This window comes from Gorilla gorilla, chromosome 1 (genome assembly GCF_029281585.2).
Source record: "Gorilla gorilla gorilla isolate KB3781 chromosome 1, NHGRI_mGorGor1-v2.1_pri, whole genome shotgun sequence".
Taxonomy (NCBI): Eukaryota; Metazoa; Chordata; class Mammalia; order Primates; family Hominidae; genus Gorilla; species Gorilla gorilla.
Window position 1 is genome coordinate 211,864,575 of NC_073224.2, and position 25,745 is coordinate 211,890,319.

The following is a 25,745-nucleotide window of genomic DNA, read 5'->3' on the forward strand; positions in this document are numbered from 1 at the left end:
GGGCAACAAGAGCGAAACTCCGTCTCAAAAAAAAAAAAAAAAAAAAAAGATCACCTTGGGCTAGCCTCCCAAATGTCTTCCAAAACTTGCCACTCATTCTCCTTCCCAGTTTTTCTAAATCTACCAAAGGCACCCAACACTTCTTACGTTCCTTTTAGCCAGGTAGGGATTACGCGCATTTTTAAAGACCTCCTTAAAAGTGAAGGCTGTAGTACCGTCAGGACTGCCTAGCGCTCACCCAGAAGCTGCTTGTCTCCGAGGCACTGAGAGGGGCGTGGCCATGGGCGTGGCTCGCCGGGCCGGCGGAGTGGGCGGAGCCTAAGCGCTTCCCCGCCCGGTCAGACTCAACACATGCGCCCAGAGGTTTCTAGTGGAACGAGGTGTGGATTGTGAGGTGACTCTGGCCGCTTACTTCCGGTTCCTAGAGATGCGCATCCGGGTCACGCTAACGCCGCGGTTTCCTCCGCTCAATTGGTTCTACTGTGGGTCTGGACTGGTCTCCATGTCTTGTTGTGGGGCTTTTACAGCCTTTGGGTGAGTCTCCGCTGCCAACAGGGTCTGAGCGCAGCCGGGCGAGCACAGCGTGAAGGGGGATGGGTCTAGAGTTCTGCCTCGGTCCTTGTGGGTGGGAGTCTCTTCGCCTGTCCCTTGTCCCTGCAGTGCTTCACTCACCTCAGCCCTTTCCTTCACGCTGGCCTCGCCTTATTCACCTCAGCTTAGCCTTCTCGCGCTTCCGTGCATCTGTCGCCTCGCTGTTTTTCCTCAGCCTCATCAGTCCTTTTCCAACCTCGGTTTCTTGCCTTACGCCTCAGCGCTTCTCTCAGCCACTGCCTCTCCTTTTTTCTCCTCCTGCCTTCTTTTAGAACCTCTTTTCCCCTACGCCTGATCTGGGATCTCAGCGTTCTTTCACCCAGCGAGACGGCCCAGCTTCTCATTGTGCTCACTCTTCACCACGAGAAACTGAGCCTCTCCCTAGGGTCCTAGTTCCTTGTCCCCCAACTTTCTTCAGCTTTGATCCTTCCTCCTGGGACCAGTAGGTGACAGTGCTTCTCCTGGGGTTCTGCCTGTCCTTAGCTAGAGGAGAGCTTTGCCAAAGCCCCGAAATGGGAAGACTTCCCCAGCCTGGGGGAAGTTTTGCCTTAAGGCGCCGGGTTAGACTGAACTCTGGTAGCTTCCATAGTTAGGGTACAACAAAGGCGTTCCTAGTTCTTCGCTTTACCTCAGTTTTAGGGCTCTCTCAAGAGCAGCTAACAGGTGGCAGGCACACGGTACTGCTAGCAGTTGGGCTGGCGCGATCTTGTTAATTGACAAGTCATGAGGACGTTCTGTCAGTTTTGTGTTCCCATGAGAATGGATGTGCACAGCTGAGGCAAAAATGCCAATGTTTTGGGACGTTCAGCTCTGTTTTCGGCATGGACGTTTCTTACAGGACACTTGTGATGATAGAGGACAGAATTTGTGGAGAGATCATTAGCCCCAGATTTATGAATTTATTGTGTTGTTTCCGAAAAGTGGTCTGCTGAAGAGTTCACTATAGTAATTTCAAAGTAATCTTCTTTAAACTTAGTATGCACATATGCATTTTTTCATTTTTACTGTATTAAGTTTTCTATTTGTCTTCCTCTTCCTTCATTAGCCAGACTTTACTTAGAATTACATTACTTAGAAGTACATTACTTAGAATATTCTTCTAACTTTTGTATTTTTTTTTCCTTACCATTTCCACCTTTGTAGTAAAACTATCATTTTCTCATTTTGAGATTTAGGGCACCTTTCTTAAATTTCCCTAGAGGTTTAAAGTCATTTATAACATGAAGGAATTGCATTTAATAATGGTTAGTACTCCCTTTCCCAAATTTTGTGATCTAGAGTATAGGCTTGGGTAATCTTTATTTTTTCCCGATGTTTATAGTGTATATCTAGCACTTGATTGCAGCGGTTTTTGTGTCATCAGTTTCTGTAATCTATAAATTGTGCCTTAAAATGTAGTACTTCAGTATGAACTTAAATACAGCTTTGAGCACCTGCTTATCTTTTGGCTAATTAGCTATAGAAAAATCTTCATTATATGATACATATACATATAAGAGTGTATAGTCCTTGGCTTATTCCAAAATTGGGCTCTCTTCAGCTGTTTTTAGCAAAGGATTTTGGAGCTTGGCCATCTTAGTCCTAGAAGCCACAGAGAAGGACCCTTCTGATTGGCTTTCAGGACTTATCTAACTGCTAAGTGAAGCCTCTTTGAAAGTTTCTTATGTGTACCTCCTCCCCACTACCTAGCTCTAGCTTCTGTCCAACCTGGCCTATTTTCCATCCTTCAAAACAAACCCCAATGTGTATGGCTTACTCCAGCTGCTTCCTTACCTTCAGGTTTGTGGGCTTCATTTAAGCCATGGGAATGCCAGCTTAATTAATGCAGATTAAGATAAGAACATTAAACCCCAAAAATGATGGGAAATCACTCTGTCTTCAAAACAATAGAAAATAATAAAATCTAGTTATAAAGATTATATACCATTGTCACTAGTAAGAAGTGGCACTCTTATTTACAAAACATAAAGAAATTAGGGTTTAGGTCTGGCATGGTGGTTCACACCTATAATCCCCAGCACTTTGGAAGGCCAAGGCCAGAGGATTGGCCAGGAGTTCGAGACCAGCCTGGGCAACATAGACAAAATTAGCTTGGTGTAGTGGTGTGCGCCTGTAGTCCCAACTACTCAGGAGGTTGAGGTTGGAGGATTGCTTGAGCCCAAGATTTTGAGGTTACAGTGAGCTGTGATCACATCACTGCGCTCCACAGGGCAACAGAGTGAGACTCTCTTAAAAAAAAAAAAAAAAGAAATTACAACTTAAACAGTTAATTTCCAAGGTCTTTTTTTTTTTTAAGTCAAGAAGTCCTATACATGCTCTCAGAGTAGCGAGTGTTAATTCCATTAAAGCTGTAGGCTGGAAAGCACAATATAGTATTTAGTGGGTCATTTCAGTATATGTCATATATGAATGAGACTATTAGGATAAGAAATCTGTGACACGGATTTTAAAATCCAAAGCCGAAGTCATTTTGCCTTCAAAGAGGGACTAGAGAAAGAAACTGTTTTGTGCAGAAGTAGAAGTTGAAAAGTTTTAGGAGTCTTTTGTTCTTCTAAAATGACTTTGGCCTGTATATTCTGCATTGAAGCCATTAAATGAAATGAGCATCCTGTGTTGCCATTGGAGCAGTTGTGTTCATGCTGCTGATCTTCAAGCCTGACCCTCCACCTAGCTGCCAAACCAAAACAAACAAACAAACAAACAAACCCAGAGACAGCTTAATGTGTGTTTGTTTTTAAAGCTCAGGAAAAAAAATTACTGTTGATTTTCTATAAAAATTTCTACTTTAGTTGGTAGCCCTAAGGGCTCAATTTAAAATATGTTTCTGCATATTAGTTTTAGGCTTACCAAGTTTTCTTATTTTGGTTTGGTTTGATTATTTTTGGTTCTTTTTTGTCATTTTATTTGCTAATGTATTTTGTCTTGTTTTGTTTGTTTTTTGGTCCTTGAATCCTGTGTTTACGGAGATGTAGTTTTTTGTTTGTTTGTTTGTTTTGAGACAAAAAACAAAACAAAACCTTGCTCTGTTGGCCAGGCTGTAGTGCAGTGGCACGATCTCGGCTCACTGCAGCCCTGACCTCCTGGGCTGAAGCCATCCTCCCACAGCCTCCCGAATAGCTGGGACTACAGGTTCATGCCACCATACCTGGCTAATTTTGAAATTTTTTTGGAGAGGCAGAGTTTCACCATGTTGCCCAGGCTGATCTCAAACTCCTGGACTCAAGCAATCTGCCTGCCTCAGGCTCTCAAAGTGCTGGGATTAAAGGTGTGAGCCACCACCCACAGGCGGCTGATGTAGTTTTGAAAATTTAAGAAACAAAGTATACCTCCAACAAGTCCTTGTCACTTGTACCTTGTAGCGTTATGGTTTCTGTGCTGTGCCTAAGCTGTTTCATGACTTCATTTATTTTGTTTTGATTATAAATAAAAGGCTCATGGAACTTCTTTTTAGGTAGCGGTTTGTCCAAAAGATATTTCTGTTCTGCATGTAACAACAGGATACTTTAGCTCATGTATGATTTAAATGGAGGAAGAATAGTTCAAAATAGAAATGTGTATTTTAAAATATTAGGAATAGTCAGCACTTTGGGAGGCCAAGGCAGGCAGATTGCCTGAGTTCAGGAGTTGGAGAATAGCCTGGGCAACACGGTGAAACCCCATCTCTACTAAAATACAAAAAATTAGCTGGGCGTGGCGGCGTATGCGTGTAGTCCCAGCTACTCAGGAGACTGAGGCAGGAGAATTGCTTGAACCAGGGAGGCGGAGGTTGCAGTGAGCTGAGATCGTGCTACTGCACTCCACCCTAGGCGACAGAGCGAGACTCATCTCAAAAAAAAAAAAAAAATATATATATATATATATATATATATATATATATTCGGAATAGTCAGTGCTTCCCAGATGTTCATCTAATTGGTTTATACCAAAAGGTTGAATTGTTATATTGATAGTAAGGTGGAAAATAGGTGGACTTTCTGTTTTCTAAGTAACTTAAAAATACAAGTGCATGTTCTTTTACAAAGTGTATGGCTTAAGCTCTAAACTACCCTGTTGATACTGGTATCTTTTACTGTCAGATAACGTAGCAAATAATGGAACATATCACCCTTGATATTTTTATTTAGTTCATCAACCTAAGTTCCAGGGTAGCTAATTATTAAATATAGAAGTAATTTAGGCATTTTCTCTGTTATTTATAGTATATTTAAAAACAGCCATTTAAAATATGGGCTTCCTAAAATTTGTCTTTGCTGTTTTCCCATTTAAGTATGCAATAGTATTTTGAATCAGAAAAGGAATGTGTAGTTTAAATAGTGCCAGCTTACTGTAAATAAGTTAACAGATCAGCCCAAGGCATCAGTGCTTAATATCGTGAAGATCTTACTACAGATTGTGTTGGATGCACTTTAACTTATTAGCTTGGTTAATGTTTGTAGCAGTTAGATGGTTTTCATTTTCTTCCCTAGAAAATAATTAGCAATACTCTTTGTGATACATTTATTTCAGCAAATATTGTTTAGGCACCTACTGTGTACAGTTACAGTAATACATATTTAGGCTATTTATGTGGCTAGGTAATATTGTACCAGGCTGATATGTACACTTAAATTCTGAATTTGATCTTATTTGTACATTTCTGAATTAAACATAAGACTTAACATAATTAGAATTAAATAAACTTAATTAACATAAAATCATGTTCTTTCGTTATAGATACAATCAAATAATTTTCACTTGGGAAACTTTCACAACTGAACCATGAAACTCTGTAGTGTGAACTTTACACAGCACTTACTATGTACCAGGAACTATTCTAAGTAGTTTACATGTATTAACTCTTTAATCTTTACAACCCTATGAAATAAGGGTACTATTCTTTTTTTTTTTTTGAGATGGAGTCTTGCCCTGTCGCCCAGGCTAGAGTGCAGTGGCACAATCTCTGGTCACTGCAACCTCTGCCTCCCGGGCTCAAGTGATTCTCCTGCCTCAGCCTCCTGAGTAGCTGGGATTACAGGCGTGTGCCACCACGCCCGGCTAATTTTTGTATTTTTAGTAGAGACGGGGTTTCACCATGTTGGTCAGGCTGGTCTCGAACTTCTGACCTCGTGATCTGCCTGCCTCAGCCTCCCAAAGTGCTGAGATTACAGGCGTGAGCCACCGTGCCCAGCCAAGGGTACTCTTCTTACTATCTCCATTTTACATATAAGGAAACTGAGGTACAGAAGTTATGTAACTTGCCCAAAGTAACACAACTAGTTATCAAAGAGCTGGATTTGAACTTAGTCTTTTTGGCTCCTGAGTTAATCTTTTTTGTACAAGGGTCTGCTACTTTAGTGATTTCTTTCTTTATAGGTTGAGGTTAAAAATCTAGTTTGTCTGAAACACAAAAGAATACTGCTTTTGGTTAGGATCCTTAAGGAGGGTTTTACTTGGCCTTTTTACTAATGCTGGCTTAAGGCAAATTGCAAACCTTTTACTACCGATGTTTCTCAGATGGCAAAACCATATATTAAGAAAGCAATACGGGATCAAATTCCTCCCCCGTTAGAAAAATTATCTTATGGAAGTTAATTACTTTGGAGTTACTTGGAGATAAGTCACTATTTTTTATAAAATGGCCCCTCGAAGTTAATTTTTTTCTTTTATCTTCAGAGTATTAAACAAATTTACGTAATAGTCTTAAAATACTTAAATCTTACCATTCCCATATGAATTTAACAACTTTGAAATATAAAACAGAAGACTAAAACTGAAACATCTGATTTGCCACTGGTCTCATTTCCAAATTTGGAAATTTATGTGAAATTAAGTACATTCAACTCTTCAGGACTATCATGTTTAGAGTACATTCATCTCTTTAGGGCTATCATGTTTAGAGTAGTATATTTAAATTAGTGATTTTATTATTACTTTAGAAAAGATGAGGGGAACTTTCACAAACAAATTACTTTCTAAATGAGAAGATGCAAATAATAGTCATTTAGAATATTATTGATCATATTAAGATGATTCTTTTGTGCCTTTATTAAGCCCAAATAAAAAAATTTAATCAAATATCTGGGGGAAGGAGATTATTTTATATAAGTTGAGGTGCACCTTAATGCAGGAGTCTTGTACTCAGATAAAGATATTATTTTTCTGAATATTTTGAAAACAGTCGAGAATCGTAGAATCTGGTTTACAGAAAAAGTATAAATATTTCTGGTAAGAAGTGACATTTGATTAGGAATACTAATTTTAATTCTCATGTTAACTCTATACTGTTTTTTATAGTAGCTTTTGTCCTTTTTCCACTTGGTGGGAAAAGTATTGTTATGGAGCTGAACAGAGTAAGCTTTGCTATGATGATAATACTTGTTGATATTTAGAATGTTCTTTACTTTTAGTTAAACATTTAATTTTTGATTCAAAGCAATTCCCTTTTAAATTGCTTCTGCAATTTAATTTAATTTAATTGCTTCTGCAATTTAATTTAATTTAATTGCTTCCACATTCAAAGCAATGTGGGTCTGATAATCAGTGTATTTAAACATTTCAATAGTTTTCTTTCACCTGAAATTTAATATTGTAGCAATTACTGAATTTAGGAAAATTGGTAGGTAGCTGCTATCAGCACCGTTACTACGGAAATACATTAGAATGATTAGCTTTTAGGTGAAATTGAATTTTTTTCTTCAGTTTCCATAGTGACTGAAAACGATTTAGGTCAGCTTCACCTGTTGTGCCCCTCCCCCTTTTCAAAATAAGAGGAACATTTAATTTAGCACAATGATGTTAATTTTTTCCTAGTAGATTGATGAAATGAATGTGATAATCTCACTCTCTTTACCAAAAGAATAATCCAATATATACATGTATGAATTTTGGGGGAATAGTTCAGACTTTAGAGAACATTATAGGATAAAAAATAGTACCTAAATATCTTATAAAAATCAGTGTTTTATTACATCACTGAATTTTTCTCTTTTAAATTTAAAAATGTCAAATTTAGGAAACATCTGTGATAATTTAAAGAATAATTTTTGAAATCTGCTTTTGCTTTTCACCAGGTGTTCTTCTGCTATAGGTTAGGAAGCAGTAGTTAGGCAACACTAATGAATAATATTCTTGAGAGTGAGAACTAGAGCTTCACAAAGAGAATAGGCCATCTCTCATATTTAGTGGGGCATTTAATAGGTAGATAAACTGAAAATTTTTGCTTTCATTTCTATGTATTTTTTGTTAGTGTATATTTATTTACTGTAGGTACCTCACATTCTGTGCAAAAAAAAATTTTTGGAACTAACTCAGTGGTTTCCTTTATCTTTTTTGTTCTCTTTCAGAGGCTTGCTTATATAAAACTACAATTTAGAGAACCATCGGCCGGGCACGGTGGCTCATGCCTGTAATCCCAGCACTTTGGGAGGCCGAGGCGGGAGGATCACCTGAGAGGCAGGAGTTCAAGACCAGCCTAGCCAACATGGTGAAACCCCGTCTCTACTAAAAAAAAAATAAAAAATTAGCCAGGCATGGTGGCAGGCGCCTATAATCCCAGCTACTTGGGAGGCTGAGGCAGGAGAATCGCTTGAACCCAGGAGGCGGAGGTTGCAGTGAGCCGAGACCACGCTATTGCACTCCAGCCTGGGCAACAAGAGCGAAACTCCGTCTCAAAACAAACAAACAAAAAAGAGAACCATCAAACTCTGAATGTTGTTTCCTCTGTAGTATGAAGTGGTTATTTTCTTCCCTTTTTGACTGGCCATTTTTTTTTTTTTTTCTGGTAAAGTGGCTTTCAAACTTTTCTGATCATGACCCACTATAAAATACATTTTACATTGCTATCCAGTACTCAGACACATATATGTACATATTAATATTTGAAATCGAAACAGAAGTTTCTTGAAACAGTATCTTTACTACTGGTGATGCATTGTAATATTAATATTTTCTATTCTATTTTGTTTGTTTGTTTGTTTTTTGAGACAGGATCTCACCCTGTATCACCTGGGCTGAAGCGTAGTGACGCTATCACGGCTAACTATAGCCTCGATCTCCTGGGCTCAGGTGATCCTCCCGTCTCAGCCTCCCAAGCAGCTGAGACTACAGGTGTGTGCCACCATGCCTCACTAATTTTGTTTGTTTGTTTTTTTTGTGTTTTATAGATGGGGTTTCACTGTATTGCCTAGGCTGGTCTTGAACTCCTGGGCTCAAGTGATCCTCCTGCCTCAGCCTCCCAAAGTGCTGGAATTATAGGTGTGAGCCACTGTGCCTGGCCTCTATTTTGTTTTATTGTTTTTAATTTAAAACAAACTGCTGGTTTCCATTCACTAAGTTGATATCAGTGCCGTTACTACGGGAATACATTAGAATGATTAGCTTTTAGGTGAAATTGAATTTTTTCTTTAGTTTCCGTAGTTAATGCAATGTACCTGCAGTTTGCAAAATTTTAGTGACTGCTAGATTTTTCCCCTAATATTGTCTTTTTGTAATGGAAAATGTTTAGGTTTGGGGCCAGGTGTGGTGGCTCATGCCTGTAATCCCAGCACTTTGGGAGGCTGAGGTAGGAGGATCACTTAAGCCCAGGAGTTCAAGACTAGCCTGGGCAACATAGCGAGACCCTGTCTCTACCAAAAAAAAAAAAAGAAAATGTTTAGGTTTGCTAGTTTTTTTCTCTGCAATGTACGTGGATGGATTCTGTAAAATTTAACCTAAATAGCTGCAGAACAATCATTGAAAGAGGGAGGTCCTGTTGCCCTGATTACCATTACTGTCATCTCTGTTCTTTACCATTTCTAGGCACATTATTTTAAAAACTTATTTTGGAATTGTGAGGTTGAAAATGCTTGGTTGTATGCTGAGCTTCTATCATTAGAATCCTTTGTTAGTTTCCATCTAACAGTCAAAAGTTTAGGTCCTTTCAGTTGGTTTTCACAAACTTTGCTTCTGTTCTTGGCAACTAGTCAAAAGGTTACAAAGCTGCTTTATTCTGCTCTCTTCTGGCCCAAGTCCAGTCTTTGTAAACCAAAAAAAGAGGACTGAGGAATGAAGCAGTTTGCTCATGTGTATATGGTCAGGTGAAATAACATGATTGAAGAGTCATTAGGGTTTGCGACAGTGGATTACATTTATGTATTGTCCCAATTCATTTCCTGTAATCACAAAGGGGGAAAGGGTGTAGAAATATCAACAGTTCCTTGCCTATCCTAGCTGGTAGAGTGAAACAGGGTCAGCAGACATACTCTACTATTTTTATACCACTACCTGCTCTTAACACTTAGTGAGCACTTACTATGTGCCAGGCACTATTTAAAGCACTTCACTTGTGTTAACTCATACTCATACTTGGGAGGCCTGGGGAAAAAAATGAGAATGGTAAAGGATAAAGAAGAAGACTTGCCATCTTCTCGTATGTTCTCATTACTTGGCTTAAGAATTCTGGCTGTTGATGACTATAGTATGGCATATCATACATTTTAAGCTCAGTCAGCTTTTAAATATCACCAGTCCTGTCTGCATTGTTCCATTATGAGACACATAGCTGTGGTTTGAGAACTCAGGCTTTGAAGCTAGCCTGCCTGGGCTCGAATACCAGGTTGGTGACTTACTATGTGTATAGCATTGGGGAAGTTACTCTCTGTGCCTTAGTTTTCTCATCTGTAAAATGGTGATAATAACAAATAGCTTCTATTTTATAGACTTATTGAAAGATTAAAATAATTAATGTATTACCTGGGCATGGTGGTGCATGCCTGTAATCCCAGCTACTCAGGAGGCTGAGGCATAAAAATTGCTAAACCTGGGAGGTGGAGGTTGCAGTGAGCTGAGATCATGCCACTGCGCTTCAGCCTGGGTAACAGAGCGAGACTGTCTCAATTAAAAAAAAGAAGAAGAAAAAAATAGTTAATATATTAAAAGTACTTAGAACGGTACCTGACCCATAAGAAGCATTCCATAAATGTTTGCTATTAATAGTATCAACTCACAGTTGGAGCTCCTGAGAGTGTTTGGGACTATGATGAGTTCTGTATATTTGCTGAGTAACAGGACATGATTGACATTTAATGTTATATTGCTCAGGAGCTTGAAAATATCTTGTCTTGAGGACCTGTAGGGAAAGTTCTTGTGTAGCGTGTTGGATTTAAAGCTAAAGGTTATCAAGGCTACAGGCCCAACTTTTTAAATCTCTCTTAGGAACCACTTGTTATTTGGGCCGTAATCTTAATAGTTTTAATGGTTTGCTATTTGGGAAAACTAAGCGGAGCTAGTTAGTGAATTGACTTTCACTCAAGACCAGATTTCTTTCCTTTTTATCTTTTGTGTAAGATATTTATTTATTTTATTTTTCTTTAACAAACACTTATATTATCCTGTCTGATGGAGTTTTGAAGGGGTAAATAAATTTGGAGAAATAAAACATTAATAAAAAAACTGAACCTAGATTTTACAGTTCTTCTGACAGCTAAAGACATAGATTTCAAAAGACTTAGTTCTGTTAGTATAGTGTATAGTCAGTGTTATCCAAACACTGATAAGCTGATATATAGGACTGATGTATAGATGAGATATATAGGTATATAGAATGTTAGAGAATTGATGACATAGGGTACAACTTTGTCTGTATAACTGGAAGCAGCACATTTATAGAATATTCATGTCATGATTCTCAGACATTTTAACTGCACAGATTAAAGAAGGATGAAGATAAAGTTTTAGAGTCTTTGAGTCTGGATCTTCAAACAAATTTTTTTAAAAATTTCTTTTATCATATTCTTATTCTTTTTGATTTCTTGTTTTTTTTTTCATGTCACATGTTAACACCCACTACAAACAGAGAAATTCTTATGCTGACAAGTTATTAAAATTGGAGAGAGATCCAAGGAGTGTTGGAAGAAATATAGTAGAACCGTTGTACTGCTATTAAGCTCACTTTGACATAGCTAATTCAGGTTAACCTCCTCCTTAATACTTTTTACTATGGTTTTGACATTTTTCCTGTGGAACACATCTTCCTGTTTCATTAGGAACTTGTTGGGGAAGCATGGTGGCTCATGCCTATAATCCCAGCACTTTGGGAAGCTGAGGCAGGCGGATCACCTGAGGTCAGGAGTTCGAGACCAGCCTGGCCAACCTGGTGAAACCCCGTCTCTACTGAAAATACAAAAAAATTAGCTGGGTATGGTCGTGCACACCTGTAATCCCAGCTACTCAGGAGGCTGAGGCAGGATAATCACTTAAACCCTGGAGGCGGAGGTTGAGGTGAGCCAAGATCGTGCCATTGCACTCCAGCCTGGGCAACGAGAGCGAAACTCTGTCTCAAAAAAAAAAAAAAGAAATTATAAAAGCAATTCTTCTTAGAGAGACATTTTTTTTTTCTTTTCTTTCTTTCTTTCTATTTTTTTTTTTTTTTTAGGAAGAGTCTTGTTGTGTCACCCAGGCTGGAGTGCAGTGGTGTGATCTCAGCTCACTGCAACCTCCACCTGGGACTACAGGCATGTGCCACCACACACGGCTAATTTTTGTATTTTTAGTAGAGACAGAGTTTTACCATGTGGGCCAGGCTGGTCTTGAACTCCTGACCTCAAGTAATCCACCCACCTCGGCCTACCAAAGTGCTGGGATTACAGGTGTGAGCCACCACACCTGGCCGAGATTCTATTTCTGGTAAACTAGTATTTTTTTCTATTAAGAATTTGGTAGAGCCTAAATATATGTATATATTTTAAAAAGCAACTTTCTCAGGAAGTTCTGACAGTGTTTTGTTAAGTGTAAAGTTACTATAAATAGTCCTACAGCTGATAATACTATGATATGTTAGGCATGCCTCCAGAACAAAGTAGCCAGAAGAATTCACCAAATTTACTGCAGTCAGTTGGCTGCACTATTTATTTATGGAAGGTATTGACCAGTATGGTGATGGTTTTTATCTGTCTACAGAAAGTCCCATCAGGTAGGTGTAGGTGGTTGCAGTTTTTCTGGTTATAGAAATGTGATTTGTGCTGTTGCCTAAGTTATGAGAGCTGAAAGACTCTCTTAGGATCACACTAAAGGGAGCCTTAAGAGAGGTTAGCTGAGTGTAGGTCTGCTGGATATTTGTGTCTACTTTAGCAGGGCTCTGAATACAAAGGATTCTGAGTGGATATGTTAGTAAGTATGTTAGATATTTTTTTAAAGGTATTAAATCAAGAAAGGTGGCTTTCAGCTGATGAGACTTTAATGGATTTCTGAAAGATAGGAAACAGTGAGACCAAATTGTTGGAAAAAATAGGAGAAGAAATCACAGCGAAAAGTATATGTAGAAGTTTCAGAAATGTAGCAGACTCCAGGTAAACAAATATGAAGAACTGAAGGGTACCTGGAATATTTATCAATTGCAGCAATCTGTGAGCATTTATTCAAGAGAAATGGCTGAATCTTGGCAAAAACAGCAAACTTTGTGGCATTTTAATTTGTGCTTTTCCCTCTAGCTCCTCAGTAGCCTTGAAAACCAACAGCCTCCAATCATGGTGAAAACCAGCCACTGGAAGGGATAGATCGAGTTTAGAGTTCTTCAAAACTCCATTCCCAGAGTTGTCATTATTTTACCTAGCTAGTAGTTCCTTGAAAAACCTCATTCACAAGACCATCTGTATTTGACCTGACTTGAAGCTCACTTAGTACAAACAACCTTTCCCCCTGCAGTGTTTATTGAAAACAGTTAAAGGCAGTTGTTGAACAACTCGAGTGCTCACCATCTTGAGTGACAGTGAATAGTTAGATCGAATAATAGGCTAACCAAGAAGCTTAAAAGGAAAAGCTGGGAAATGAGATGTTCATAAGGAAATTTAAGAAGCTCTGGTATATTTCTGGGAATCTAGAAGGCTATGTGCATGTGTAGGGTTGTGTGCTGCATGCTTAGGAAAGAACTAAGAAGGTCCTAAGCTGTCAGTTCTGATTAATCTCTAGGCTTTGTGCAAGCAAGAAGTAAAGGCTAAGGAAGGGTTGTAAACTGCTTGGCTGAATGTGAAAGGTATGCCCTAACACATGTAGTTAGGCTGTCAGTACACACTGAGACTTACACTGGTTTTAAGCATTTAAGGAAGTCTCTGCCCAGTCATTAGCTGATCACAAATGAACAGCAGAGACTTTAGTGACCACATATGATAGAAAATTAATATTTTAGATAATTAGTTCAGGAAAGTCACTAAAAGAAACAACAATAAACAGTAACAACAGTAAACAGTAATAACAACAAATACCTGGTAGGGGAAGAATCTGATTTTTCGAGTTGTCACATTACCTTATTTAAAATGTTTAGTTTTCAAGAGACTGTTATTACAAAGCATGCAAAAAACCACTTAAGTATGGTCCACACATAGGAGAGAAAGCAGTAAATTAGAAAGTGTACCCTGAGGAAGCCCAAATGTTAGACTTTAATATTAGGCAAAGACTTTAAATCAGCCATTTAAAATATGTTCAAAGGGCCTGGTATGGTGGCTTGCACTTACTGAGGAGGGACAATTGCCACTGCACTCCAGCCTGGGTGACAGAGCAAGACCTCATTTCTTTAAAAAAAAAAAAAGAAAGTTCAAAGAACTAAAGAAAACCATGTCTAAATAACTAAAGTAAGGTTATGTGAACTATATTATATTAGTCCACTTGGTTTGCCCTAACAGAATACCATAGATTGGGTGGCTAAAATAACATGTATTTTCTCACAGTTATGGAGATTGAAAGTCTAAGATCTCTTTTAAATGAGTACTAACTTCTATTTTAGGTATAATTGCTTCTGAATAATTCTATGTTGTATAGTTCTACCTCTAGTGTTTAAGATAGGGTAGAATTCTTCCACCATTTCAATTTAAATAAGGAAAGGGTATCTGAAGGTAGTCACATTTAGAATAAAAATAAGAATTTATACAATTTGACCTTAAGTCATCTATGTAATGGAAAAATTCTTCTGTTATGATGGTAACAGGTAATAGAGCCTACATTTCAATCTCTGTACTCATAAATAAACTGTTGATCCAACTGTTTTTATAGTTTTATCTGCCAGTGTTTCAGATCTTGTTACTAATAAACTGTTTATTGTTCCAACTATGTTTATAATTTTGTTAGCCAACATTTCAGATCTCTGTACTCATAAAAAAACTGTGGTCTGTGTTTATAATTTCATTTGTTTGTATTACAGTCATAGAATTTTATGCAGCGTCATATGTGATTTTGTCTAAAAATCTAAGTAGATCCTATTATAACTTTTGAGGTATAATTTACATACATTTAATTCTTTTAAACATACAGTTCTGTAAGTTTTACAGATGCATACGATTTTGTAAAACCACATCGAGATACAGAGGGCCAGGTGCGGTGGCTCACATCTGTAATCCTAGCACTCTCGGAGGCCAAGGCGGGTGGATCACCTGAGGTCAGGAGTTCAAGCCCAGCCTGGCCAACATGGTAAAACCCCATTTCTACTAAAAATACAAAAATTAGGCTGGGTGCAATGGCTCACACCTGTAATCCCAGCACTTTGCGGGGGCGAGACAGTTGGATTACTTGAGGTCAGGAGTTCAAGACCAGCCTGGGCAACACAGTGAAATGCTGTCTCTACTAAAAATACAAAAAAATTAGCCAGGCATGGTGGCACATGCCTGTAATCCCAGCTGCTCGGGAGGCTGAGGTGGGAAGATTGCTTGAATCCAGGAGGTGGTGGTTGCAGTGAGCCAAGATCGCGCCACTGCACTCCTGCCTGGGTGACAGAGGAAGACATCATCTCAAAAAAAAAAAAAAAAAAAAAATTAGCTGGGTGTGGTAGTGCGTGCCTGTAGTCCCAGCTACTTGGGAGGCTGAGGCAGGAGAATTGCATGAACCTGGGAGGTGGAGCTTGCAGTGAGCCGAGATCACGCCACTGCACTCCAGCCTGGGCAACAGAGTGAAACTCTGTCTCAAAAAAAAAAAAAAAAAAAAAAAATATATATATATATATATATATATAGAATAGTTTCATCAATCCCAAAAAGGATCTCTTGTGCCTCTTTATAGTCAACCTTTTTTCCCATCCCCAACACTGGCAACCACTAATCTGTTTTCTGTCCTTGTAGTTATGTGATATAAATGGAATTATACAATATGTAGGCTTTTGAGTCTGGCTTTGTCCACTTAGCATAATGCATTCGAGTTTCATCCAGATTGTTCTGTGATTTACTGTACAGTATTCCATTGTATGGGTATACTGCAGTTTGTTTATTCATGTGCCAGTTTGAAGGGCATTTGAGTTGTTTCCAGTCTTTGGCATATATATGAACAAGCTACTGTACACATTTATATACAGGTTTTTATGTGAACATAAGTATTCTTTTCACTTAGGTAGATACCTCGGAATGGGATTGAAGGATTGTATAGTAAGTGTATGTTTACCTTTATAAGGAACTGCCAAACTGTTTTCCATGACTGGCTGAACTGTACCATTTTGCATTCCCACCAGCAGTGTGCAATTTCTAATTGTACATTCTTCTAGTTGTAGAGTTCTTGTTGTTCCACATCCTTGCCAGCATTTGGCCAGTTTTTTTATTTTTATTTTAGACATTCTAGTAAGTGTGTGCTGGTATCATATATACATATATATTCCCACCCTTCCCCCAGGGCTCTCTGTACTAGTCTCTGCTTAGCCTAAACGAAAGGATCTAAATCTACAGAGGCCAACAGTCCCAAACTTTTGGAATCTCCTCTGAATGCAGCTCATTACTGTTTACTAGATTCCAGACTTCATTCAGATTTTACTACTTTTTCTACTAATATCTTTTTTCTACTCAAGGATCCAATTCAGGATACCACTTTGCATTTATATAGTTTAATTTTTATTTCTGGCTGTAACTAACATGTTATTGGTTTATAAGATACTGCTACTAGTTTTGGTTCTGTTTTTTGCAAGACTATTTTTTCAGTTCCTATCTGTCCCAAAATGCTTTATATGTCACACAGTTTTTTTGGGGGGAATGAATTCAATTTGTGTTTCATCATTTTGAGTTGCATTCAGAGGAGATTCCTAAAGTTTGGGACTATTGGTCTCTGTAGATTAGATCCTTTCATTTAGGCTAAGCAGAGACTAGTACAGAGAGCCCCTGGTAAAATTGTTTCAATTAAGAGTCTTTATCAAGAAATGATTAAGTTCCTAAATTCTACCCTTATTTACTTTGTTGCTTGAAGTTGGAATTAACAACTTTACTTGGTTAAATTAGCTGAGCTTTTATAGTTTCATTCTGTTTGATCTGTACATTTTTGTAAAGGGTAGTTAAATGGCATATTCAACACTGACATGAACTTTTGATGCAGCAGCCAAAAGTAATTATGATTTCTTTCAGAATATGTCTTTAATACCTGGCATATTTTATCCTGGATTCTATTTCAGTGTTTTTCTTCCAGCTTGAAATATTCTATGACTATGTTTAGAAAGAATTTCAGGGCTCTATTCAAGACACACAAAAAAGAAATCCCAAAGAAAAATACATGCAAAAAAGTAATTGTTGAGTTAGAAAAGTCACGTTTTTCCAATGAAAAAAATTTCTGATCATTTAGTACCATCTTATGATGTGTTTATCAACGTTCTTGATATAGTGCTAAGCACAGTGTTACAAAGTTAAAAATTAAATATTTAGTAAATGATTTATGGAGGAGCATATTACTGTATAACTATTACATGAGAGAAATGCAAAACAGGAACTTCAATCAAAACAGAAAAATATGAGCTTCAGTCTTGAGGCATAGTTTACCTAAGATTGTTATTTAAGATAAATTGGAAAGGAGGACTTTTATATATTTCAGGTTTAACTCTAGCAGTAATTTTTTTCCCTAAGCAGAACACATCAAACAGTATAGTGAGGCCAGGCGTAGTGGCTCACGCCTGTAATCCCAACACTTTGGGAGGCTGAGGCAAGCAGATCACTTGAGGTCAGGAATTCGAGACCAGCCTGGCCAACATGGTGAAACCCCATCTCTACCAAAAAATACAAAAATTATCTGGGCATGGTGGTAGGCGCCTGTAATCCCGGCTACTCCTGAGGCTGAAGTAGGAGAATTGCTTGAACCTGGGAGGCTGAGGTTGCAGTGAGCTAAGAGTGCGCCATTGCACTCCAGCCTGGGTGATAGAGGGAGACTCCATCTCAAAACAAACAAAAAACAGTATAGTGAATGTATGCAGACTTTAAGTGCTGTCTTGCAAATACTAGTGTTGAGTTTGTTAAGGCGTTGGAAAGATCTTGTAAGATTTCTCAAGATCCATGAAGTACCTGGGACTGTCAGTGTTATTGTTACCTAGGTATTTCTTCCACTATATAAATTTAAAGTTTATCCCAGAGTGACAGCAGGAGAATGCTAACTTTGGAATTATGTAACACTTTCATTAAAGAGGCAAACTTGACAATTATTTGGAAAGTTTTTAAGTGTTTTATGTTTATTATTTTTAATGTCTGGAAGCATTTTTTTCAGCTGTATGTACAGTTGTGTTCTCTTATTTACATTTCTTTCTCTTTTTTTTGAGACGGAGTCTCACTCTGTAGCCGAGGCTAGAGTGCAGTGGCATGATCTCGGCTTACTGCAACCTCTGCCTCCCGGGTTCAAGTGATTCTTCTGCCTCAGCCTCCGGAGTAGCTGGAATTGCAGGTGTCCACCACCACGCCCGGCTAATTTTTGTATTTTTAGTAGAGACGGGGGGTTTCACTATGTTGGCCAGGCTGGTCTCGATTTCCTGACCTCAGGTGATCACCTGCTTTGGCCTCCCAAAGTGCTGGGATTACAGGTGTGAGCCACCGCACCCGGCCCCTTACTTAGATTTCTTCATTTCCCACTTTGGTTTTCAGTTTGTCTGTTTCATTCAGTGGTCAGGAGATGGTCAACAAGCCCAAACAGAGAGGTAATAGCAAAACCAAGCAAACAAAAAACATAAACTTTGCTATTTGTATTAGTTTCCTGTGGCTGCCATAACAAATTACCCCAAACAGACTTTGAGGCTTAAAACAACAGAAATTTATTCTTTCACTTCTGGAGGCCAGAAGTCTGAAATCAGGGTGTTGGCAGGACTGAACTTGCTCCAGAGGCTTTAGGGGCAATCATCCCTTGCCTCTCCCAGCTTCTGGTGGCTGCTGACATTCCTTGACCGTAACCCTCCAGTCTCTTCTTCCATTTTCACATTGCCGTCTTCTCTGTATGTGTGTTAAATGTCTGCTTTTCTCTTATAAGGATATTTGTGATGGCGTTTAGGGCCTATGTATAATCTCATCTCAAAATCCTTAATTACATATGCAAAGACTGCTTTTCCAAATAAGTGAACATTCACAGGATCTGGGTATTAGGCTATGGACCCATCTTTGGCTAGAAATCTATTTCATGATAACTGTGTGTATATGTGTTTGGGAAAGGGGATTTCCCCCCTCCTGTCTTCCTCTTCTACACCCTCTTTCCCTTCCTTCCTTCTCCTCTTCCCTCCCTCTCTCCTTTCCCTCCCACCCTCTTTTTTTTTTCTTCTTCTTCTCTCTCTCTTTTTTTTTTTTTAATAGATTGGGTCTCTTGCTGTGTTGTCCAGGCTGGTCAACATACCAGATTACCAGATTACTCCTGGGCTCAAGGGATCCTCCTGCCTCAGCTGCCCCTTCCCACTTTGACCCCCAGCCCCAGTTAAAATTACTTGTTTTGGCCGGCCATGGTGGCTCATGACTGTAATCCCAGCAGTTTGGGAGGCCGAGGTGGGTAGATCACTTGAGCTCAGGAGTTTGAGGCCAGCCTGGGCAACATGGTGAGACTGTCTCTACTAAAATACAAAAAATTAGCCAAGTGTGGTGGCATGTGCCTGTAGTCCCAGCTACTTGGGAGGCTGAGGCAGGAGAATTGCTTGAACCCAGGAGGTGGAGGTTGCAGTGAGCTGAGATTGTGTCACTGCTCTGTTTCAAAAATAAATAAATAAATAAATAAAATTACCTGTTTAATTAACAGTAAATCAGGCTGGGCACTGTGGCTTAAGCCTGTAATCCCACTTTGGGAGGCCAAGGCAGGCGGATCACTTGAGACCAGGAGTTCGAGACCAGCCTGGCCAACATGGTGAAACCCTGTTTCTACTAAAAATACAAAAATTAGCCGGGCATGGTGGTGGACACCTGTAGTCCCAGCTACTCCAGAGGCTGAGGCATGAGAATCGCTTGAACCCAGGAGGCGGAGGTTGCAGTGACCCAAGATTGTGCCACTGTACTCCAGCCTAGGTGAGATTGTGACACTGTACTCCACTCTGTCTCAAAAAATCAAAAACAAACAAAAAAACCCAGTAAATCAAAGTCTGTACATTGTAAATTAAGGACTTACGGTTATAAAGAGAAATCAATTTGTTTTTGTGGGTTTTTTTGCTAGCCTGTACAGGGAGTTAATACGTAGCGTAAAAAGAATGTCAGGGAGCTCTCTGAGTCTGAATCTTTTCTGATTCTGAGGGCTGCCAGATTCAGAAGTAGCTCTTTGTTCAACTAAGCTCTTTATTCCTCTAAAGAAAAAAAAAAAAAGGAATGTTATTTTTGGATTTTTAGGAGGTTCGTAAAGTGCCAATCCATACATTGAAAAAGAAATTTTGAGTTTAAATTTAAAATATTTAAAAACGTTAAGAACATGATGTTATATCATAAGATCAAAGTAATGTAACATAGGATAGAGATGTAATGAAAGAAAAGGAATAAGTAGCCTAAGGTAATAATATTAGGAATGTAATTTTTTTTTTTTTTTTTTTTGAGATGGGAGTCTTAACTCTTGTTGCCCAGGCTGGAGTGCGGTGGTGCGATCTTGGCTCACTGCAATCTCCACCTCCCGGGTTCAAGCGATTCTCCTGCCTCAGCCTCCCAAGTAGCTGGGATTACAGGTGCCTACCACCACGCTAATTTTTTTTATTTTTAGTAGAGACGGAGTTTCACCATGTAGGCCAGGCTGATCTCGAACTCCTGACCTCAGGTGATCCACCTGCCTCAGCCTCCCAAAGTGCTGGGATTACAGGCATAAAGGAATGTAATTTTAAAAGGGAGGGTTTTATGCTGAATTCCACATAAAGAGGACAAAAAACTTCAGACAAGGGAGTTCAGAGTTTTGGATTCCACCACTGTTTCTGCTGCTTACAGGTTCATGAGGCAGTGCCTTCTCTTTTGTTTAATTTCCTCAACTTTAAAATAAGGATTACATTTAATGATCTGTGATACTCTTTATCCTTTGTAGCATCTTTTGTTATATATTTTCTTGCATTTCCAAGAGAGAATCGTGTCTGTCCAATAGAGTGAAACCAAATGTGAAGTCTCTTCCAATAGCAAATTCTTTAACTATTGGAAGTTCGTTGCTTTTGCTTAGAGCTGTAAAATGAACCAACCCTGAGTTTGTGTACAGTGTCTAAATAACTTCTTAGGAAAGAGATGACACAGCCAGAAAATCAAATGAATCTTTCTGCCTATACTGTTGTCACAAACGGTAAGATTTTTTAGGTAAGGCAGGATCACTGCGATTTGAATTGCTTTTCCCTCAAAACTGAAATTTTTTTTCCAATGGAAAAAGTTGGGGGCAAGAATGAAGAATTTGTGTCTTATTTTAGCTTAATGTCTTGAACATTTTTTATATAAGCATTTAAAAATATGTATTTAAACATTTTACTATACTTTCAAATGTAAGCTTTGTATCTGCTTTTGATTCTTATCAAATTATATGTAAGCTATTATTAAACTGACATAAAAACATGTATTCACCTTTTAAATAAGCTTGTATTGAAATAGTTTACAGTTACGGTGTAGTTAAACTTATTGTTCACATGTTGTTTGTTTCTCATTTTTTGTTTCTGTAGACAACAAACTTATACTATTTTTAAAAGTAGAGTTTGCTTCTTTCCCCCCTGTATGTAATTCTTGGGTGAGCACCTAAGAAAAATTATTCAGGTTAGGCTGTGGCCAATCTTATGACCTCTTTTATACTTTATCCAGGAACAGTCTGAAGACACATGTGATTTTACAGCTGTGCCTGACTGAATATGTCTTTATCTTCTCATAACCCAGATAACACTTGGTTTCATTGTTTAGATTTCTTTTGGTAGCTTAATATGTATGAAGTCGTATCTTAAGAATATTGCAATTTATATTTCTCCAATTAGTAGTGAGACAGTCTTTTTTCTCAAGTGCTGATTGAATCTCTGTGGTTTAAACTGCCTGTTTTTATCCTTTGACAGGTTTATGAGTTAGTCATTGTTTGCTCCCTAATAATAGATGATCGGGAAATGTTGAATTGGTTTGGTTTATATTATAAACATTAAGTTTTATTTATCATAATTCTTGCAGATATTGCCTGAATTTATAATATTTTAATCTTAGATTTGTTTTTTTCATTGCATGAAAGTTTATTTTACATAATTGGATTTGTCAAATTCTTGTTTATGCTTTCTTTGAATTGACCATAAATTCATCTCTTTTCCATAGTGAGATAAGCTTACTGTTCTGTTTTCTCCAAAGTTTTTTGAATGTTTAGTTTTTTAGTATATTTATAATTACTTACAGCATATGTTGATGTGGTTTTTTTTGCATGTTGGTATTCAGTTTTTCTGACAATGTTTTCTAAATACTGATTTTTTCTCCATTTATTTCATATTTTAAATACTTTATAGATTTGATCTTTTTTTGGCATTTCTAATCTCTTAGGGTTTTTTTTGTATTTTTTATTGTAAAATATACGTAAGATAAAATTAACTGTTTTAACCATTTTTAAGTAAGGTAGTACCCCCCCCATCTGTAGTTTTGCTTTTGGCGGTTTTAGTTACCTGCTATCAACCTTGGTCTGAAAATATTAAATGGAAAATTTCACAGGCAAATAATTCATCAGTTTAAAATTGTGCACTGATCTGAGTAGTGTGATGAAGTCTCTCTCCATTTTGCTCTTTCCTGCCTGGGTCATGAATCATCCCTTTATCCAACATATTCATGTTGTAGACACTTCCCGCCTGTTACTCACTTAGGAGCCGTCTTGGTTATCAGATCATTTGTTGAGGTATCTGCAGTACTTGTGTGTTCGAGTAACTTTTTTTTTTTTTTTTGAGACAGAGTTTCACTCTTGCCCAGGCTGGAGTGCAATGGCGTGATCTCAGCTCACTGCAACCTCCGCCTCCCGGGTCCTGGTTCAAGCAGTTCTCCTGCCTCAGCCTCTTGTGTATCTGGGATTACAGGCATGCGCCACCATGCCCAGCTAATTTTTGTATTTTTAGTAGAGATGGGGTTTCACCATGTTCGCCAGGCTGGTCTTGAACTCCTGACCTCATGATCCGCCCGCCTCGGCCTCCCAAAGTGCTGGGATTACAGGCATGAGCCACTGCACCCAGCCTGAGTAACTCTTATTTTACTTAATGGCCCTGAAGAGCAAGAGTAGTGTTGCTGGCAATACAGATACACCAAAGAGAAGTGCATTAAGTGAAAAGGTAAAAGTTCTCCACTAAATAAGGAAAGAAAAAAAATCATATGCTGAGATTGTTAAGATCTACGGTAGAGCTGGGCATTGTGGCTCACACCTGTAATCCCAGCACTTTGGGAGGCCGAGGCGGGCGGATTATGATCCAGACTATCCTGGTCAACATGCTGAAACCCCGTCTCTACTAAAAATACAAAAATTAGCTGGGCGTGGTGGCACGCATCTGTAGTCCCAGCTACTCAGGAGGCTGAGGCAGGGGAATCGCTTGAACCCAGGAGGCGGAGGTTGCAGTGAGCTGAGATCTCACCACTGCGCTCCAGCCTGGTGACAGGGAGAGACTCCATCTCAAAAAGAAAAAAAAAAAATCTATGGTAAGAACTAATCTTCTGTCCATGAACTTTTGAAGAAGGAAAAGAAATTCATGCTAGTTTTTCTGTCACACCTCAAACTCCAGGTTTTGGCCACGCAGTGTGTGAAAACTGCTGAGTTAAAATTTATCATAGGTATATATGTATAGGAAAAAAGACAGTCTATATGGGTACCATCTGTGGGTTCAGGGGTCAACTGGGGGTCTTGCAGTGTATCCCCCCCTTGGAAGGGGAGACTACTGTATACAATTCAGTGGAATTAAGTACATTTACAATGATCTGCAGTCATCATCACTATCGTCTAGTCTCTTTAAGGTATTTTCACTTCAACCTGCAACATTATTGCTGTTACTCTTGGACAAATTGTTTAAATCTCTGAATCCCAGTTTCCTTGTTTGTAGCATGAGGATGATAATACCACCTGCGTCTTAGTTGTGGAGACAAAATTTGATGAGATAGTGAATATAAAAATTACTTGGAGCTGGATGCAGTGGCACATGCCTGTAGTCCCAGCTACTTGGGAGGCTGAGGTGGGAGGATTGCTTGAGCCCAGGAGTTTGAGACCAGCTTGGGCAACATAATAAGACCCTCATGTCTTAAAAAAATAAAAAAAATAAAAAATAAAAACTTTGTGTATTATATATGCTCAGTAAATGATAGTTCTCTTATCTTTCCCACTATTATTGGTTTTAAAGAATGGTGTAGACAGGTTTTCCTTAAATGGCCTCTGTTCTCCTTTCTCCCAAAATATTCATTATTAATTTTGTCTAATTTTCATTAAGAAATTTGTAGGTATTGGAGTAAACCTTTGTTCACTTCTTTTTTTTTTTTTTGAGACAGTCTCGCTGTCTCGCAGGCTCTATATGTTTATATATATATAGAGAGAGAGAGAGAGAGAGAGAGGATGGCTTGCTTCCCTCTCTACCTAACTGCATGTTGAAAAATAAGCATTTGTTAGTCTTAAACATCTGTCACATGAGTCATACACTGGGTTGTTTTTTATATACATGTATGCACACATTATTTGAAATTGAAAGCAATGTCTCAATGGATTTGAAACTATTAAAAGCTATTGTCTAAAACATGAAAAATGTATAACTGTAAAAATAAATGCACATATTAATATTTAAAGTGCATAATTAAGAAAACCTATTGGTGTTTTGTTTTTCTTGTATACCAATAATTAAGCCACTACTGTTGACACTATTTGGCTTTCTATTTTAACATTGAATGAGTGAAAGTACTTCTTATATTTATGAATTTGCTACTAAAATCTTGGCCAAAAGAAAAAAATGGTCTAAAATGTGTGGGTGAAAACTGTTAATCATGTATGTTTCTACCTTCCCCCCCAAAGTTGGACACCAACTATATACCATAGGTTGCTTAAGGTGATTTCACTATTATTAAATCAATAAGATAAAAATGAAATAGTTGTGTATATGCAACATTGTGTACAGAGGAGATAATGAATAATATTGAACGTTCTCATCTTCCTTTACCTTTTGTTCACTAATACCTATTCTACCTTTTAAAATTTCAGACTTCACTGCTCTTTGAATTCATAATTCAAATTTGCACATTATTATTATTGGAAAATCATATCTAATAAAGGTTTTAGGCCGGATGTGGTGGCTCACACCTGTAATCCCAGCACTTTGAGAGGCCGAGGCTGGTGGATCACTTGAGGCCAGGAGTCTGGGACCATCCTGGCCAACATGGCAAAACCCCATTGCTACAAAAATTAGCCAGGTGTGGTGGCGCACACCTGTAATCCCAGCTACTTGGGAGGCTGAGGCATGAGAATTGCTTAAACTGGGGAGGTGGAAGTTGCAGTGAGCCGAGATTACGCCACTGTGCTCCAGCCTGGGTGACAGCAAGATGCTGTCTCCAAAAAAAAAAAAAGGTTTTAGTTATTTCCCCCCCCAAAAAAAAATTAAAAATAAAAAAAAATATATAAGGCACTTTGGAAAGTGTAGTAAATAAACTTAAAATACAATGTAGTCAGTGAGCAAATCTATGGACTACCTTTTTTCTATGTGGGACTGTGTCATAGATATCCAGTTAACTCCTGAATATCTCTGTACATACTTAGCTGCATGCAAATTCTCTTTCTAGGACCTATAAATCAGACTTTTTGCCTTACTTAGACACTTCTTTTGAAGTTGTAATTAAGAATGATATATGCCTTGTTTTCATGGAAAACAATTTGACCTTTATTCTGTGCTTTTTTTTTTTTTTTTGAGATGGAGCGTTACTCAGTTTCCTGTCGCCCAGCCTGGAGTGCAGTGGTGCAATCTCGGCTCACTGCAACCTCTGCCTTCTGAGTTTAAGCAGTTTTCCTCCCTCAGCCTCCTGAGTAGCAGGAATTACAGGCGCGTG

General features: G+C 38.4%; 1 protein-coding gene across 4 annotated transcripts in view; it reads left to right on the forward strand.

The window, feature by feature from the left end:
• The first annotated feature begins 349 nt into the window (after positions 1 to 349).
• Positions 350 to 25,745, forward strand: part of EYA3 (EYA transcriptional coactivator and phosphatase 3) — a 117,860-nt gene continuing 92,464 nt past the window's right edge. For 2 of the 4 annotated variants that reach the window (XM_004025279.5, XM_004025280.5), the window contains exon 1: positions 350 to 534. The gene's annotated coding sequence lies outside the window, so the exon portion shown is untranslated. Of the gene's footprint in view, positions 535 to 8,556; positions 8,677 to 25,745 lie in introns of all 4 variants that reach the window. The other 2 variants (XM_055389422.2, XM_055389428.2) reach the window with 2 other exon arrangements.